The sequence below is a fragment of the Pantherophis guttatus genome, chromosome 3 (assembly GCF_059756535.1).
Source record: "Pantherophis guttatus breed Tessera chromosome 3, ASM5975653v1, whole genome shotgun sequence".
Classification (NCBI taxonomy): Eukaryota; Metazoa; Chordata; class Lepidosauria; order Squamata; family Colubridae; genus Pantherophis; species Pantherophis guttatus.
The window spans coordinates 81,986,832-82,005,312 of NC_142065.1; the positions used below are offsets into that span (position 1 = coordinate 81,986,832).

Consider the following 18,481-nt stretch of genomic DNA (forward strand, 5'->3'; position numbering starts at 1 on the left):
CAAGGGGGAGTGTTTTTGGCCTCCGCGTCAGGGGTGAAATTCAACCAGATTGGGGAAACCAGTAGGGACGATTTAAATTGGTTCACCGAAGCAGTCTGGTTGGCCCCGTCCATGCCCGCCCACTCACCACTCGTCCCTTCCGGCCGCTTGCTCACCCCTTCCGGCAGCTCACCAAAGGTAAGCAATGCATGCCGCCCGCTCGCCCTTCACCTTGGGTCAAGGGCCAGGGCCCATGGACACGCCATTCCCTGAGGCCCCAGAAACACCACCTGCTCGCTGCCCACCTCAACTGGGTCAGGGAATGCACCATTCCCCCGCTCCAGCTTTGCCCCTGATCTGCCGCCTGCTCACCGCCCACTCTCCCTTCACCACGCGACGCATCCTTACCTTCCTCCCACAACTGGCTGCCAGGGAAGGCAAGCCAGGGCTGAGCCGTCACCACTTTGCAAAAAAGGGATATGCAGGGGGGGCTTTGGGAGGTCAAAACCAGGGCTGTATTCAGTCTATACGATGCACTGACATTTTCATCCACTTTTAACCCTAACCCTAACCCTAACCCAGTGGTGGGCAAACCACGGCTTGCGAGCCACATGCAGCTCTTTGGTCCCTTGAGTGTGGCTCTTCCACACTCATGATGCCCTGGTCGGCTGTGGCTGAGCCGGGAGTGTGCGCACGCGCAGGGAGATCCTCCTCAAGGGAGTGCCGAAGCTCAGGAAAGGTGTACACAGGGTGGGCAGTGGCTTGCTTAAGGAGGATCTCCCCACGTGTGTGCATGCTCCCGGCTCAGCCACAGCTGACCAGGGCATTACGAGAGTGGGAGGAGGAGGAGAGTGCAGGAGAGAAGCTGCCCTGTACCTACCTTCACGCCACATTTGCACGTAAGGCAGCCTTTGCTTCCTGCCGCTTCAGGCTGGAGTTCGCAGCCTGGGCGGGGGAAGTGTGAACGGCAGCTACCTTGAGCAAGCCGCAGCGCTATTATGCAAGGCTCCGAGTGATTGGAGAAGCGGCAGAAAGAGCAGCCAGGGCTGCACTTTCAGCGGGTAAGCAAAGCTGCCTCTGCCGTGAGGAACTTTGGAGAGAGGGTGGGGCAGGCTGTGGGAGCAACCTGTCTCTTAGCTGGCGAGAACGGCCACAGCCTTCCCCCGCCCTCTCTCTCCAAAGTTCCTCGCGGCAAAGGCAGCGTTGCTTACCTGCTGAAAGCGCAGCCCTGGATGCTGTTTCTGCCGTTTCTCCAACCACTTGGAGCCCTGCGTAATAGCGCTGCGGCTTGCTCAAGGTAGCTGCCGTTTACACTTCCCCTGCCCCCCTCTTCCTCCGTCTTCTCTTCCTTGAGTTGGAGCCTCATGGCGTGACCGAGGCTGAGGAGGGGTGGGATATAGCTGCACGGATCCCCTGGCGCCGCCCTTGTCCCCTGCCCTGCAATAATGAAACGCTTTGCCAAGGAAAGCAGAGTCTCTCAGTCAGGCGGGAGGCGAGATCTGGCATCGCAGGCATGGGGGACTGTGACAGCCGGGCAAGCCCATTCTCTCTTGGCTGCTTGGAGAAAACAGCGAGAAAGCAAAGGATAAGGAAGTTGGGAAGCCATGAAACGGGATTGAGGGAAGGGAGGGAACAAATAATTTGAGTAGTATATTGGTCTTTCCGTACAACGGAAGGAGCAGCAGACTGGGGCTTCAATCCCTTCCCCTGGACTCTGGAGGTCTGGGCCATGCCAAAAGCCCGCTCGGGCGGGGAGACAGGGAAGCCCTGGACTGCCTATTCTTGCCAGCACCCCCCCTTTGCCCCCAGCAACAACAGTTCTCGTGCTGCCACTTCTCCGGCAGAACACCCAGACCAGCTGGCGGGGCAGAGGCAGACAGAATGGTTTTGTGGCTGGGTAGGCATGGCTGGGGGGTCATGTGACTGGGTGAGTGACATCGAGTTGGCCACGCCCACCCAGGTTTTGTGGCTCTGGTGTGTTTTTTTTCTGGGGGAAACGGGTCCAAGTGGCTCTTTGAGTGTTTAAGTTTGCCGACCCCTGCCCTAACCCTTCAGAGACTGGGCCGCAGGGCAGCATTCCAACGTGACGACCCCAAATACACCTCCAAAATGACCACTGCCTTGCTAAAGAAGCTGAGGGTAAAGGTGATGGACTGGCCAAGCATGTCTCTAAACCTAAACCCTATTGAGCATCTGTTGGGCATCCTGAAACAGAAGGAGGAGTTGCGCAAGGTCTCTAACATTTACCAGCTCTGTGACGTGGTCATGGGGGAGTGAAAGAGGACTCCAGTGGAAACCTGTGAAGCTCTGGTGAACTCTATGCCCAAGAGGGTTAAAGCAGTGCTGGAAAATAATGGTGGCTACACAAAATATGGACACTTTGGGCCCCATTTGGACATTATCACTTAGGGGTGTACTTACTTTTGTTGCCACCAGTTTAGACATTAATGGCTTTGTGTTGCATTATTTTGAGGGGACAGCACATTTACGCTGTTATACAAGCTGTATACTCACTACTTTACATTGTAGCCAAGTGTCATTTCTTCAGTGTTGTCACATGAAAAGATATACTTAAATATTTACAAAATGTGAGGGGGTGTACTCACTTCTGTGATATATTGTATATTTATACTGGACTACAAAAAGACTGAATCAATTTTGCAATTATACAGTATGTAACAATTACGTAGTAATACAGTATGCATGTATCTCATACTGTATAATTGCAAAAAAACAAAATAAAACCCAAATGCATTCCTATTTTAAAACTAATTCAGCCTTTTTTATAGTCCAGTATAAATCTTGACATACTTCATTTTGCTTCACCTTAATTAATCTACATTTTCAAATATCGGTAAAATACAATAATCTCACTCCAAATACATTTCATTTTTTTTAAAAAAAAACATTTTATTACAATTCATTGTAAAATAAAAATACAAAAAGAAACAAAAATTTAAAAGCTAAGAGAAAGAAGAATTTCAGTTTTTGCTCAAAATTGAAAACAATGAAACTTTGATTTTAGGTTTTGATGATTAGAATAGTTATGTGTTTAGGGAAATGGCTTGAAATGTTTAGAAATGTAAGGCAAAAAGTTGAGGTTGTAAACTGTAACTCTTTTTCTTTGTATTCTACTGCACTGAAAACAATTGGAAACTACTGTGTTTTCCTAGTTTTCTCTTTGTACCCTACCCAATAGATTTCAAATGAAAAACTTATGAAATCCTTGCACATGTAGACTTTCCTGTTTCACCAGAAAATATCCTATCAGGAATAACTAGCATTGCCAAGTTTTCTTACAGAATTTTCATTTCATCCACATCTTACTAGATTAATTTCGTAGTTACTATTTGCAATACCTTGTTGCACCTTTCCTGCCATCTTTCCATCTCACTATACTTGGGCCTATTCTGATTTTCACAAGTATTTCTGCTAGCCTCTTTCTTGTGTCTAATCCAGACTTTCATCCTTCTTTAGACTTCTTTACTGCAATATCTTGATAAGGGTATTGGCCTTAATGTAAAACTGAAGTTTTTGATGTTTGTTAAGCTAAAGTCTCATCCAGTCTCTCCAATTTTATATTTTACAATATCATCATAGTACCATTTACTCTGCAGAGCTAGCAATACTTCAATTCCAGCATAACCGCAAATATTCTGAACACTCATTTTCAATTAGTCTACTGTATATTATACCAATTACTACCAATCTGAGCCATGAGAAATCAGTATAGGGCAGAAGATTTCTGGTCAATGAAGTCTGGAGGGGGGTTGTGGGTCAAACATTACCAAAAAACACAGGACAACTCTTCCATTCTGATTTTTTTTTTCAAAGGATTGGAAGGGATAAAGTTGATGCATTAAGCTTCACAGAGTTTATGCAACTATTTTGCACCTTTTTTACCATCAAAAAGTTTTTAAAACACAGATTTCAATCATGATTTAAAGATGTCCTGGAATCATAAAACAAGAACCTGGGTAACATATGTGGGCCACAACTTCCTAATTCTAATTCTTACCTATTGTTCTTCCTCCAGAGACAAATTAAATTATTGTGTTAGATCAGCTATATGCAGTTTACATTAACAAAAAAGTTTTCCTGTCAATCTATATCAGATGATGCTTGCATGTCGTTTTTAATTAGGAGTGTGCAAAAACTGTTTTAAATCACTTCAAAGTGATTTAATGTGAAACTGTAAAAATTTCTCATTTTGAGTACAAAACCTTTTCAGAGTGATCCAAATTTTCCATTTTCCATTCTCCATTCTAGACAAGTTTTTACATTTGGAATTTCATAAAGTTTCACATTTAAGATAGGTCAAAATAAAACCCTAGTTTTAATATATGTAGAAAATTCCAATCATATCAATTCCAACTTCATGCACATGAAGTCAATAAGGAATTCACTATGCTTCATGTCTGAGATAGCATAAACAATACTAGCCAGGTGAAATTATTGAAGCATTAGTTTCCATTTCTACAAAACTAATGTTTCTGTTTCATAGTTATAAACCATGAAGCCAAAGCAGGTATCAAAAACTAGATTTTTATATAGCAAACATATACTGCTGATGCCTGTACCAATGTTGGGCTAAATCTGAGGTATGCAGCCCATTAAAAGTCAAAGTATTGCAGCACCTATTTCATAGAAGGCTGCATCACTCTTAGAAAACTATAAAGATGTGGATATGTAATTTTTCTTTTTTGATGGAAAAATAAAAAGAAACATATGCATAATAAGCATCACAGAGTTCAACACACCAATTTTAGTGACATGTCCACTGCTAACTCCCGCCAATGGAAAAAGGAAATACTTCAGATTTGCCACACATACACATTTAACATGAATTAAATAGCTGCTGTTTGTTTATTTATTTTATTTTATTAGTTATATTTCTATGCCGCCCACTCTCCGAGGACTCTGGGCGGCTTACACCAAAGACAGTATACTAAATAGCATATTGCCCCCAACAATCTGGATCCTCATTTTACCCACCTCGGAAGGATGGAAGGCTGAGTCAACCTTGAGCCGTTGAGATTTGATCCGCTGATCTGCTGAACCAGCAGTCAACTGAAGTAGCTGCAGTACTGCACTCTAACCACTGCGCCACCTCGGCTCTTGTTGTCATCTCCAAGTTGATATCTCTTGAATAAATGTCTTTTGAGGGCAAAAGAAACAAAAATGAATCTCTATCTATCTAGGGAGATTCCCAGTCATCCAGGTCATGGTTATCTCAAAGGTGTTTTTTCAAAAGGCAACTGGACTTTCTTTGTTTTTCCTTTAAGACATTTCACTTCTCGTCTAAGAAGCTTCTTCAGTTCTAACTGAATGCTGGAGAATGGAAGGATTTATATTCCTTGCAGTCATTTGCTTGTTAGCACTCTTTCAGAGAGTTGTTAAGGCCACTTTATCTGTGCTCTCAGGGTCACCTGGATAGTGCAAATGGGTGTGGAACCTTCTTGGGACTGCTGAAAGAATTATATTAGATAGGAGATAAGTGGTATTATATCCCTCCCCTCTGTTGAGGGCTGTTCAATTTTAATGTAGATGGCCTCTTTGACCCTTCTTTCAAACCAGTGGTCCACTCTGCCAAAATGTGGACTTTGCTTTGTTTGGTTTGAAAGAGGGGTCAAAGAATATAAATCAAGAAATAAAATCTTTCTATTCTCCACCTTTCAGTCAGAATTGAAGAACCTTCTTGGATGAGAAGCAAAATGTCTCCAAAGAAAAACAAAGTAAGTCCAGTTGCCTTTTGAAAAAGCACCTGGGGGATATCTTCATCTACTAAAACTGAACCAGGCAACCTAACATCTTCCCTTAACCATTATACCACTCACATTTAAAAATAAGCAATAATAATTCAGGAATATAGTTACAAATAACAATAGCAGATACCTTTATCTGACATGCCTCTTTAAGCAGAATGCAACTCTCATTTTAGCCTGTTTTTAAAACGCTATCATATTCAAAAGCTAAAAGAAGATATTTGTATGTCATTTTGTGGTTTAAAGTGCAGATTCACAGTTAAAAAAAAACAGTTACAGTTTCAGAAAGCTGTTACAAGTCATTGCTACAGTTGATTACACCAGCAGTTTACAGCAGACAACTACAATACATATAGAAAGTACAACAGAAATAGAAACATGCACAACTATATAAGAAGATATGTACACATAAAGCAGAAAAGAAATGTGTACATAAATGTATGTCATCTTTTAGTTGGTGATGGAAAAAGGATGAAAAACTGTCTTACAGTTCCCAGATAGGAAAACCGTTGGCATATTGATACCAAGCTTGGATTCCACTTCCTTAGCTTTTATTTCTTCTATAGGAAGAGTATTAAATTTGGCACTTGTTATCAAGAAATCCAAAGTATTTAAAACAGTTTGCAATTGGACTTGGATCCCAAAAATATGCATACTTTTTCATTAAACAGCTAAACACTGTAAAACAAAACATTTAAAACTTAAACTAATGGTGTGGTTTATTCACTAATATATTTGAAAGTCTTTAGCACCATTTAGCTGTAATTAAGCAAATTCCATAGCATATACTATGGCATATACCATTGTTATTTTTTCTTTACACAACAAGTCATAGAACAATGTGAAAAATGGGTTATTAGCTCTGAGAGTGCTTTTTTGGGTAGTATAGGCAACTACTGAACTAAATGAAATTTGTATACAACTTCAAAAGCTGATTTTATTTTTTGGTAAATCCTGCTATGATGACATGAATCTGACATATTCTGACTATCAGCTTACCACAACCTTGCAGACAACAACTTGCCTGTAACAATCAACTGAACTCTCATTCTTCCTTCTAGCTTTGAAGAACTATTGGTACAGGGCCAGAAGTCTGAATTACTGTACAAATAGCCTCTCACACTTTAAAGAACAGCAAAGTTCTGAACCCAAATTTCAGAATATATCTTTTTTTTTCATGTGTGTTTGAGCCAAGCTTGACTCCTGGCAACCACCTGGACAGGTCCCTGCAGTTTTCTTGGTAAGTATCAGAAATGGTTTGCCACTGCCTCCTTCCTAGAGCTGAAAGGTGATTGACCCAACTGGCTTGGTGCCCAAGACAGACTAGAACTCAACAGTCTCCCAGTTTATAACCTGATGACTTAACTACAACACCAAACTGACTTTCTATCCTTCTTTTTAAACAAAGCTACATCCTGAAGACTTGTACAGGTGTTCATTTTCATTTTTTCCAGGAAGTAAAATAGAACGTGATAAAGGCACAGAAACACAGAATATGACAACTATTCAGACACTTCTTTTTTTCTGAGTTAGGAAACGTTATTGGTTATCTGGTTCATATGTCTTCCTCTCTACCCTCTACTAGGTGAAGAGGTCTCTCTGGAGATTATATGAAAATGCATTGTTTTATATTCTACATTTATGCCTTTGGTGTTTGAACCTTAACTCAAACATGCACCTTTTCACATCCAACTTGCTCCCACTTAGACAGGTAACATTTATCAGCAGATGGAGAAAATGATATTTGCAAAGTTCAAGATATTCTCAAAACAGGATATCTGATGATCAAGATTAGATCTAATAATATGTAGGTCTGCACTAAATAATTAACCTAGGACTTAGTTGTTGTTTTAAAGAAACTTTGTATGAACGCAAAATTTATGTTCAGGTTTCGATTCACATTTCTTAAATGTGAAGAAAAAATATTTTTTTCATTTGGGTTAAGCTTTAAAAAAAACTTTAAAACACAGAACCATTCACATAGAATCTGTCAGAAACTCTTCAAAGCAGCCACATCTTTTCCCAGGATCATGTCTGTCCTCTACAATTACACAAGGAAAAGATGTCGTTGGTTTAAGGAATTGCCAGCAATTGCTGAATACATACCCACTCATCCTCCACAGTACCTTTTATTTACTTCAACATTGATGAAGTGATTCACACAGGATAATAAAACAGAGACTCATGTGTCTGTATTTCAAAGAATATAGAATATTAGGGATATAAGTATATTAAAACATAAAATATGTTAAATATGCTAAATCTTAAATAATTCTTCCTTCTACTGCAAACCTATTTCATTCTTCAAATTATAATGTGGATTACTGCACTCTTATATACAGGAGGATATATACTTAACAATATCTGCTAATTAATAATGTTTGCACTACATTTCAAACAGTTACATTTCAGGAGCAAAATCAACACTGCCGTTAATAGTAACTCCCTTCATCATTTGAAGCCAACAGTGGCATATTGTTCCTCTATATTTCTCCCAGGAAATTTTTCAAGAAGCTGAGGGACTCTCTAAGACAAGACAAAGAGTATATCCAAGGAAAATGCAAGTGATGGGAAATCTGTTCATGAATGTTGGACATATTTGTATAGCTGTTTCATGAAGGAACTCAGGGCAAAATAAATGCTGGATCTCATTTTATCCTCACATAACTCTAAGGGAGAGTCAACTGAGAGAATGACTGCCTTGGAATATCCAGTAAACTATGTAACTGAGTGAGATAGGTCAAATTTCAGATTCCTATTATATTTTGGAGAGCTACATGAACACAAATGTAACTGGAGACAACTCCAGCTATACAGATTGGTTTAACTGTTTATAGTAATGATCCTTCAGTCCACCTATGTTTTATCTGAAGTGTCACATACTCTACCTATGCTGTTCATGAACACCTCCCGTTTATTTCAGTTGACATCAAGACATAAAACCTGCTCAAATAACTTTTACCAGTTAAGCTCAAATGAATCTGTTAAATATATAATAATGTATATTCTGCACTACAATATTAGAAAATATTTTGTATGTTATAGGAATTTAAGATTCCAGGCACAAGAACGTGGTAAAATTAAACAGGAATGGCAACCATTTCATAGCCATCCTAAGGAAATCATTAGACACACTGAGCTGCCATACTGTAACTACCACCAGGATAACATATGCATATTCCTGGAAATGATATGCAATACTCTAATTAGAAGAATGAGTTTAATCTCTAGAAATACACATCAATGTCCAAAATACCTGTACACATGACACTCCCAAAGGTGCTTTTTCAAGAGGCAACTGGACTTTCTGGTTTTTCTTTGAAGACATTTCGCTTCTCATCCAAGAAGCTTCTTCAGCTGAGAGCTTCTTGGATGAGAAGTGAAACGTCTTCAAAGAAAAACCAGAAAGTCCAGTTGCCTCTTGAAAAAGCACCTTTGGGAAAACCATGACCTGTATGACTGAGAATCTCCATAGTTGTACATGAGAAGTTTATTAATTTCAATTTAACCTGGAAACTGTTAACGGAGAACAAGTCTGTACATTGCTTGCCACCACATCCAAGGTTTCAATCCTCGTAAAAATAAGAGTTCTTGATGTTTTAACTGTGACTTTTATTTATATTGTATAGATTTCTCAGCTAATCTAAAGTTTAACTTTAATAACAGTTAAATATAACAGTTTTGAAAGTGCTAAAAGGTTAAACTATTGTGAAACTATCTTTATCTTGATTTCAATCAGAGGTGATATATAAGAATTAATGTGTTTTTTCCCAATGGAATAGTTTATCTTATACTACCCTGCAGATTTTTCCATATAATATCTATATTCTATGTATTTTCTTCTCTCTTCTTTTAAAATGTTTTTACAAGAAAATCATGATAATATTCTAAAATCATCTATTTGCAAAATAGTATAATCCACAAGTGAGCCACGATTACATCTCTTTGCCCTAAATTTGGTTGCTCCTTTCTAGTTATTCTTATAAATATTTGAAGATAGCTATCCCAAAATGCTCAGATCCATGAAAACATCCAGAATAAACTTAACTCCTAAATCCAAAACTCTTTAGAGCCATTAATACTGTCTATTGGTCTAAAAATTGTTACAAAATCCTAAAAATCAAATTGTTTTATTTAGGAGTATTTGCTCTGTTGAGAATATTGAGTTTTCACATCAGGCAATGTATAAAACTATGGTCTGTTTAAATCTTACCTATGCTATAGCACCAGAATTCTTCTGCCCAATATTTTCACATCTTGAATCATTCATCTATCAAGGAGAAATACGCAGTAAAGAATTCCAAACATTAGTGTACCCATCCAAATTTAAATATGTTTGTGTGGATCCCTATACTATAAGTTACCTCATCAATGATACAGTAAAGGAAAAAAAAAAGAAATATAAAGTAAAATACCAACACTTAGAAAGGCAACAAGTGTGTGTGTGTGTCTGTGTGTATATTAGTACCCAGTAAATTGCCTTGACAATTTGAAAAGTACAGTTCTCCCCATATTACTTACTCCTACATCAGATTATATGTATTATTTACTTTTTCCACGGATTAAAATAAATGTACTACAGTACCTTGCTTTGGAAACTGGAAAGCAAGCCAAAGTCACACACACCTTGCCTGGGTTTTTAGTGGAGAATACTGGGTGCAATAGAAAGTTTAGAAACTAGAGGAGAGGGAACAGGAGGAGACAAAGTACATTCCATCCATACCTTACGTCCAATAAGTCGGATAATTTCAGGATCACCTGAACTTCTTAAAATTGGCTAGTGGGCACCATAGGCAGTGAGAATGGCCACTGTGTACTGAGAAACGTACAGAGGGGGTCGAAAGGTCTGACACCAATATGGAGAGGTTTGTTTTTTTTTTTTTTTTGTTTTTTTTAAAAAAACCTGGCTGTGAAATGTATGCTTCAGCTTCAACACAGGTACGCGAGCTCAGGTTTAATGCTGAGAATAATTTTGAAATAATATCAGAGAGATCAGGCTATCTCCCAGGGGAGGAGGAACTGGAGGACAACGATAGCCCGGGACTTCTTCCACATTACAGTATTCTGCTTTACAGGAACGATCTCTCTCTCTTCTTCCACCCCCCCCCCCAAAACCAGGCGCTGCCAGGGTGACCTCATTCCCTCCGCGGCCTTCTTCGGGTCGCCCAAGTCATTCTTGCTCCGGGCTTCCCTCCCGACTCCAGCCGAGGTTCCTTTTCGGGGGGCCAGCGGCGTCTCCCAACTCCGCGTTCACTGGCTACGCCGTTTCATGTGACCGCCGAACAAAACCCTCCTCAGCGCAGCAGCTCTTTGTGCCCGGCCCAGTCCGACCCGCAACAGATTTGTGGAAGAAAGCAAACGGGGCCGGAGACTCCCTCGCCTTTCCACGCCCCGAAGTCTTCAAAAGACCGGCCTAGTTCCCAAGCCACCTCTGCCAAGCCGCCGTTTCCCCCGGCTCTCGGCTACTTACCTCCAACGGCCCAAGCCCGGCCTGGTCGAGCCCCTTTGCCGCACCAGCGGCAGCCGCCATGTTCTCTGATGCGACAGGATGGAGTCAAGACCCCCCCCTCCCTTCTCCCCGCTCTGCCTCCTCCCTTTCGCGCGCGCATTCCATTCCAACCTCTTCTCGGTCCTGGCTACCCGCGGGAGGTTCCCTCTCTCCGCCTCGCCCCCCGCCCCCCACCTCTCCCTGTTCCCCCCCTCCCCACACCTCCCCCGCCCCCGTTGAAAATAACAATAATAATAATAACCATAACGGAAAACTCACGGGCTCGAACAGGGCGTGCGTCAGACGGAATGGGGGAGTTGCGTGAAGCGTCATGACGACATCACGCCACCTCGCCTTGGATTCCCCCCTCATCAAGCACATCCTCCGCCCTACTTTGCCCGGTAGGACGCATGTGCGGAGGTTCTCAGCTCCCAGAAAAATGTTCCTTCCCTGGGCAGTTGGAAGGGAGGCTTCCCAGTTCACCTCAGCCGCGAAAAGAGGCGCTCGCCTTATTCCTTCCATTGCTGAGCTAGAGCCAGGCAGTTGGATCCATGTCTTGGCTCTTCTATTCTATTCTTGGATACTCAAGTTTGGGGTCGTTGGCCTCTGCTCCCATCTTCCAAGAGGTTTTCCTTTAAAAAGGTTTAGGAAGGCAGTATATTAATTGTGTTCTGGAATGGTGGGTGGATTTTTTTGTACACAAATAAAGGAATAGAAAATCAGCCCGCCCCCCCCCCACCCATCCACACCACAAATTAAACGATGTGGTTCCAGATGTTTTCTTTAATTTCAATATGGACGTAAATGTCTTTTTTGAGTGTTTGCTCTTATATATAAAAAAATTCAATGTATTAGGTTCCGTGTGCAAGCAATGTGATGCCTGAGAATATCTGACCCCTATGCCCGTGGACTAGTTTTATTGTTTATTTTTGGTGCCTTTGAATCAATGTTGGCTCCTGGAAACTGCCTGAACAAGTCCCTACGATTTTTTTGGAAAGAGCTGAAGAAGCTTTTTGGATGAGAAACGAAATGTCTTCAAAGAAAAACCAGTTGCCTCTTGAAAAAGCATCTATGGGACAACCATGACCTGGATGACTGAGATTCTCCATAGACAAAGTTTTTTTCCGAAGTGGCTTGCCATTGTCTCCTTTCTAGGGCTGAGAGTGAGTGACTGGCCCAAAGTCACTCAGATGGCTTTGTGCCTCAGGCAGGGCTAGAACTCACCTCTTCTAGTTTCATTATTTGCTATGCCGCAGTTTTGCTGAAAACTGAGAGAAACTTTTGGTTTTTCAGCAAAACTGTCATAAAATGCAGTCGTGTGACTACAAGACACTAAAAATGACGGCAAATGTGGCCATTTGCTGAGCACCCGGGGGGTGGGGGTAGCCAACTGTCAGAACTTTGGAACTGGGTCATAACTTCCTTTTTCTTGGTAGGTCGTAACACTAAATGACTGGTTATAAGTTAAGGCAGCTTGTATTGGAGAAGGCAATGTTTAGGTGTTAGATTCTAAGGCATTTAGAGATTAAAGGTAATATTTAACATCATTGGTTGGATTCAGACACAAGTCAGAAACTCTTGCAGTCATATAGTCCCAATAATTAGTCCTATGTCTTTTGAATACTCATTTGCTATGATGTCAACAGAAAACATTCCCACTCCAGCATGCCAACAGCCAGGATACCTTTCATTGTAATAACATACCCATTCACAGAATCAAATATGTATTGCTTATAATTGTATTCTCAGATGAGGAAGTAGGACATTACATTTTTCAGCCACTGATATCTAATACTGTTTCATTCTACAGTAGTTTACAGATATGCAAGATGGCATTTGGTTATTGTAAAAGTATCCACATCTTATTTAATTTTCAGATAATGCAGTATCACATCCCATAATGTCCAAAGAGCTAACACACACAAAAATGTATTATCTACCAATCGAACATATTAGACTTCTACTGATGTCTAAGTTAGTTTCTGGTTCTTCATATAAATAAATAAGATATTCAGTAAAAATTTAAGCGACAGATATATGCCATTTCGTGTACATCATATCATGCAACAACTAGCATAAATTAAGTCTTGTATGGTAAATGTGAACACATTTCATTAAAACATTTTGTAATCTCACATTACATTCTGTACAATAATTGATATGTAAAACTAAAATTCTCAACAAAATTTAGAATTAGTTCTAATTTTCTTTCTTCAAACAAAGTAGACTCCCAAAAAAAGGATGCATAATCAACTGAATAAATAGAAATGAATATATCATGTTGTAAATCAGGGGTGTCAAACTCAAGGTCCGTAGGCCAGATCTGGCCCATGGGGCCGCCCTGGAAACAGCAAAGGACTGGCCTGCGATGCCTCTGCCAGCAAAAACAGAGCTCGGGGGGTGGTGGGGGTGCACACAGGAGGCCGTTGTGACCAAAAATGGGCCCGGGGGCTGTGCGTGCTCCCCCGAGCTCCATTTTTATTGGCAGAGGGCTAGCAAAACAAACTCAAAACAAAACGGGAAATCTTTCCCCTTTTGCATTTGAGCATGCAAGAAGGGACAGGAAAAGAGAAAGGGAAAGAAAAAGATGGGAAGATGGGAAGAAAGCAAAGAAGGAAAAATAAGGAAAGCGGGGAAGGAAGAAGAAAGAATGAAGAGGAAAGGAAAAAAAGGGGAGGAAAGAAGATTATAATGAGAGTGAGGGAATGTCTGAGGGAAGTCCTACCTTAGCATTTGGCCACAGGTGTCCCCGACACGAGTGATGAGCTGGCCACGCCCACCCAACCCTCTGAGGTCAAACAACCCTGATGCAGCCCTCAATGAAATTGAGTTTGACACCCCTGTTGTAAATGGTGTATAATCCAACCTGTTTCTTATGTGCATGGTTTCCTTACAAATTCTGTTCCTACATTTTTATGTAGATAATATTTTTAAAAATATTTCATGCTCAAAGTAGATGATAACATTTAAATATGATAACTATAAGCGTGTACAAATTTCAGTCATTGTATTTATTCCATTTGGAATTATGTTTCATCCACTATTGCTTTTTTAGCTCAAACTAAATGTAGAAGTGGTCAGTTTAAATGTTCCATGTTCCCATTTAGTGATTCAATTTCTTTGAAATGACAAACCACTTTACCACTTCCACATTTGGACCATGTTGATTCAGTGGAAAAAGGTAGAAAATAAGACTTCTGGTGAAATTATAGCATAATTTCTAGCTAGTTTATTCCTGCCGCCCGATTTCCACCTTTAGGCCTTGGCTCGGGGGAGGAGAGATTGCAGGCTGGAGGGAGAAGCTGAGAGTCTAGGTCAAGGACTGCTGCTCCATCTGCAGGGAGAGAGTGACTATTGTTGGCCTTTTACATCCAGCCGCGGTGAGAGAACGGCTGTGGCCATCCGCCTGCACTGCAACCATCTGATCTGGTCGCCCCATCACTGTGAGAGAGTGAAGGGGCCCCAGCTTCATCCTGGCCAGCCTCTTTTGCCATCTCTCACCTCAATAACTATCTTTAAATTTCGCTGACATCCAAGGTTCCCCTTTTCCATCTCATCATACTTGTATGGTTTATACCTCGGCAGATTTGCTTGCGCTGCGAGATGCCCCCCTCTCGCGGCGATGGCCTTCCACTCTATCGAAGGCCTACCTTAAGGACGGGCTTTGGAGCCCCGAGAGGTGGCATGTTTTAAAGCGGGGATTGAGGGGTTTTTTAATTAGGGTTTTTAATAATCTTTTAAGGGGAACTGGGAGGGTGACCAAAGGGGATGGGGGGGGGGTAATCCACCTAGGTCAGGGCCCAGCCTGGCACAGGGTAACGGTCTGGAGGGCGCAGGACGAGGGATTGGGGATGTCATCAGCACGGTGGATGGGAGGGGCAGATATGGCGGGAGCAGAGGACCTTATCTTGTGCCGGGGGTGCGCACTCGCTACTTGAGAGCGATTGCATGCCCCGGTCCTCAAGGCTCCCCTCGGATACTAGGTGGCTCAGATACTCAGGACCTGGGCCTCCGGCTGATGCTGTGCAACGCCAGGTCCGTGGTAAATAAGGCCCCCCTCATTTACGATCTTATTCAAGAGGGGGGAGCGGACCTGGCGGGTATTACGGAGACCTGGTTGGGCCCAGAGGGAGGGGTCCCTCTGGTTGAGATGTGTCCACCAGGCTTCAGAGCATTCCATCAGCCGAGGGCCCAGGGGAGGGGCGGGGTGGTGGCGGTTATTATTAATGAAGGTCTGGGTCCGAGGGAGACCACTGTGCCACAGATTGCCGGATGTGAGTCCCTCTTTGTGAGATGGGGTCATGGGGTTCAGATGGGCTTGCTGCTTACGTACCTGGCTCCCTGCCGCGTGGCAATGGCCCTGCCCGAGCTACTCGACGTGATAGCCACGGTGGCAGTTGATACACCCAGGCTTATGGTCATGGGTGATTTCAATCTGCCGTCCGTTGGTGAAACATCAGAGATGGCTCGGGAGTTCATGGCTTCCATGACGGCCATGGACCTGACCCAGTTAGTTCATGGCCCCACTCACAGGGGGGGGACACACGCTGGACCTGATTTTTGTCTCTGGCCAGTGGTTGAGTGGTCTTATTATAGGGGATATAGATATGAAACCCTTGTCATGGTCAGATCACTCACTCCTTCGTCTGGACCTTCGAACCGCTACACCCCGCCGCAGGGAGGCGGACCCAATTAGATGGATCCGCCCTAGGCGCCTGATGGATCCTGATAGGTTCCAGACGGAGCTTGGGCCAATTCCTGAAGATCTGGCACATGACTCGGCCGAGGACCTGGTAGCTGCCTGGGATCGGGCGGCTGGTGGGGCCTTGGATCGAGTCGTGCCTTTGCGGCCTCTGACCCGGTGTCGATCCCTCGCGGCTCCTTGATTCACCGAGGAGCTGAGGGAGATGAAACGCCGGAAAAGACGCCTAGAGAGCGGTTGGAGGGCCAGTCTCGCTGAATCTGACCGAACACTGGTAAGGTCGCATATTAAGACCTACCTGGTGGCGATAAAGACGGCAAAGTTTAACTACTTTTCCACCTCTATTGCGTCATCAGGGAATCGTCCGGCCGCCCTGTTCAGGGTAACCCGCTCCCTGCTCCATCCGGGAGCGCGGGAGGATCCCTTGGAAGGCAGGGCGGAGGATTTCGGACAATACCTGTATGACAAAATCGCTCAGATCCGGGGGGATTTGGACTCTGACTGGGTAGATCAGGGCAGGGTGACGAGGAATAGTCTTGAGAATGTTACCTGGGAGGAGTTTGATGCTGTGACTCCGGATGATGTGGACAGGATTTTGGGGAGACTTAGTGCGGCCACATATTTACTGGACCCATGTCCCTCCTGGTTGGTACTGGCCTCCCGGGAGGTTACACGAGGCTGGCTCCAGGGTGTTATCAACGCTTTGTTGAGTGAGGGTCACTTCCCCGCCCCCTTGAAAGAAGCGGTGGTGAGGCCTTTCCTCAAGAAGCCGTCCCTGGATCCGGCAATATTGGCCAACTATCGTCCTGTCTCCAACCTTCGCTTCCTGGCGAAGGTTGTTGAGAGTGTGGTCGCGCGACAGTTTCCACAATTCTTGGAGGAAACATCCTATCTAGATCCGTTCCAGTCGGGTTTCAGGCCTGGACACAGCACGGAAACGGCATTGGTCGCGTTGGTTGATGATCTCTGGAGGGCTCGGGACAGGGGTTGTTCCTCTGTTCTGGTCCTGTTAGACCTCTCAGCGGCTTTTGATACCATCGACCATGGTATCATGCTGCACCGGTTGGAAGAGTTGGGGATGGGGGGCACCGTATTACGGTGGTTCTCCTCCTTTCTCTCCGACCGGTCGCAGTTCGTGTTGGCAGGGGGGCAGAGGTCGACCTCAAGGCCTCTTATATGTGGAGTGCCTCAGGGGTCGGTCCTCTCGCCCCTCCTGTTCAACATTTATGTGAAGCCGCTGGGCGAGATCATCCGTGGCTTTGGGGTGAGATACCACCAGTACGCTGATGACACCCAGCTGTACATCTCCACCCCAGGCCAGCCCAACGATGCCCTTGAAGTGATGTCCCAGTGCCTGGAGGCTGTGCGGATCTGGATGGGGAGGAACAGGCTCAGGCTCAACCCTTCCAAGACTGAGTGGCTGTGGCTCCCGGCATCCCGATATAGTCAGTTGACTCCATCACTGACTATTGGGGGCGAGTCGTTGGCCCCCACAGAGAGGGCTCGCAATCTGGGAGTCCTCCTGGATAGGCAGCTGTCCTTGGAGGAACATCTGACGGCTGTAACCAGGGGGACCTTTTGTCAGGTACGCCTGATCCGCCAGTTGCGGCCCTTTCTTGATCGGGATTCCCTGTGCACAGTCACTCATGCCCTCGTCACCTCTCGCCTTGACTACTGCAACGCTCTCTACATGGGGCTCCCCTTGAGGAGCACCCGGAGGCTCCAACTGGTCCAGAATGCAGCAGCGCGGGTAGTGACGGGAGCAGCCTGGCGCTCCCATGTAACACCGCTCCTGCGCGAGCTGCACTGGCTCCCAGTGGTCTTCCGGGTGCGCTTCAAGGTGTTGGTTATCACCTTTAAAGCGCTCCATGGCATAGGGCCTAGCTATGTTCGAGACCGCCTGCTGCCACCGACGACCTCCCATCGACCCGTGCGCTCCCACAGAGAGGGCCTCCTCGGGGTGCCATCAGCCAAACAGTGCAGGCTGGTGACCCCCAGGGGGAGGGCCTTCTCTGTGGGGGCACCTACCCTCTGGAATCAATTGCCTCCAGAGATAAGGAGAATCCAAGACCTCGGTGCCTTCCGCCGTGCCCTTAAAACCTTCCTTTTCCAGCAAGCCGGGCTGGCCTAATTTTTTTAAGTGTTTTTAAGTGTTTTGTTTATTGTTTTTAATCAATGGGGCCAAATTTATATATGTATATTTTAACTGTATTTTAATATTTGTATTTGATGTTTTTACTTGGCTGTTCACCGCCCTGAGTCCTCAGGGAGAAGGGCGGTATACAAATTCAAAATAAATAAATAAATAAAAATAAAGTAGCGCCTTCCTCATAACAGCATCAACATCTTGCAAGTGCTGCTGCTTGTTATTATAAATACTAAAGGCTCTAGTCCCCATGACTTTCTAAAAGTATAGGAAGTTTCTTATGGGAGCTTTGAAGCATTCAAAGAAATGTGATATTAATTTCCATAGATCATCTAAAATACTGCTGCATCTCTCTATACATCAAAATGTATTCATATTTTCTTGAAATAAGAGATACTAGA

The 18,481-nt window shown here is 43.8% G+C and overlaps 1 protein-coding gene across 15 annotated transcripts in view; it reads right to left on the reverse strand.

The window, feature by feature from the left end:
- ZNF644 (zinc finger protein 644) overlaps positions 1-11,623 on the reverse strand; it is a 74,157-nt gene extending 62,534 nt beyond the window's left edge. For 3 of the 15 annotated variants that reach the window (XM_087889944.1, XM_087889935.1, XM_087889949.1), the window contains exon 1: positions 11,215-11,399. The gene's annotated coding sequence lies outside the window, so the exon portion shown is untranslated. Of the gene's footprint in view, positions 1-4,974; positions 5,137-9,957; positions 10,015-11,214; positions 11,400-11,511 lie in introns of those variants that run through there. The other 12 variants (XM_087889945.1, XM_087889936.1, XM_087889939.1 and 9 more) reach the window with 11 other exon arrangements.
- Between the last annotated feature and the right edge of the window lie 6,858 nt (positions 11,624-18,481).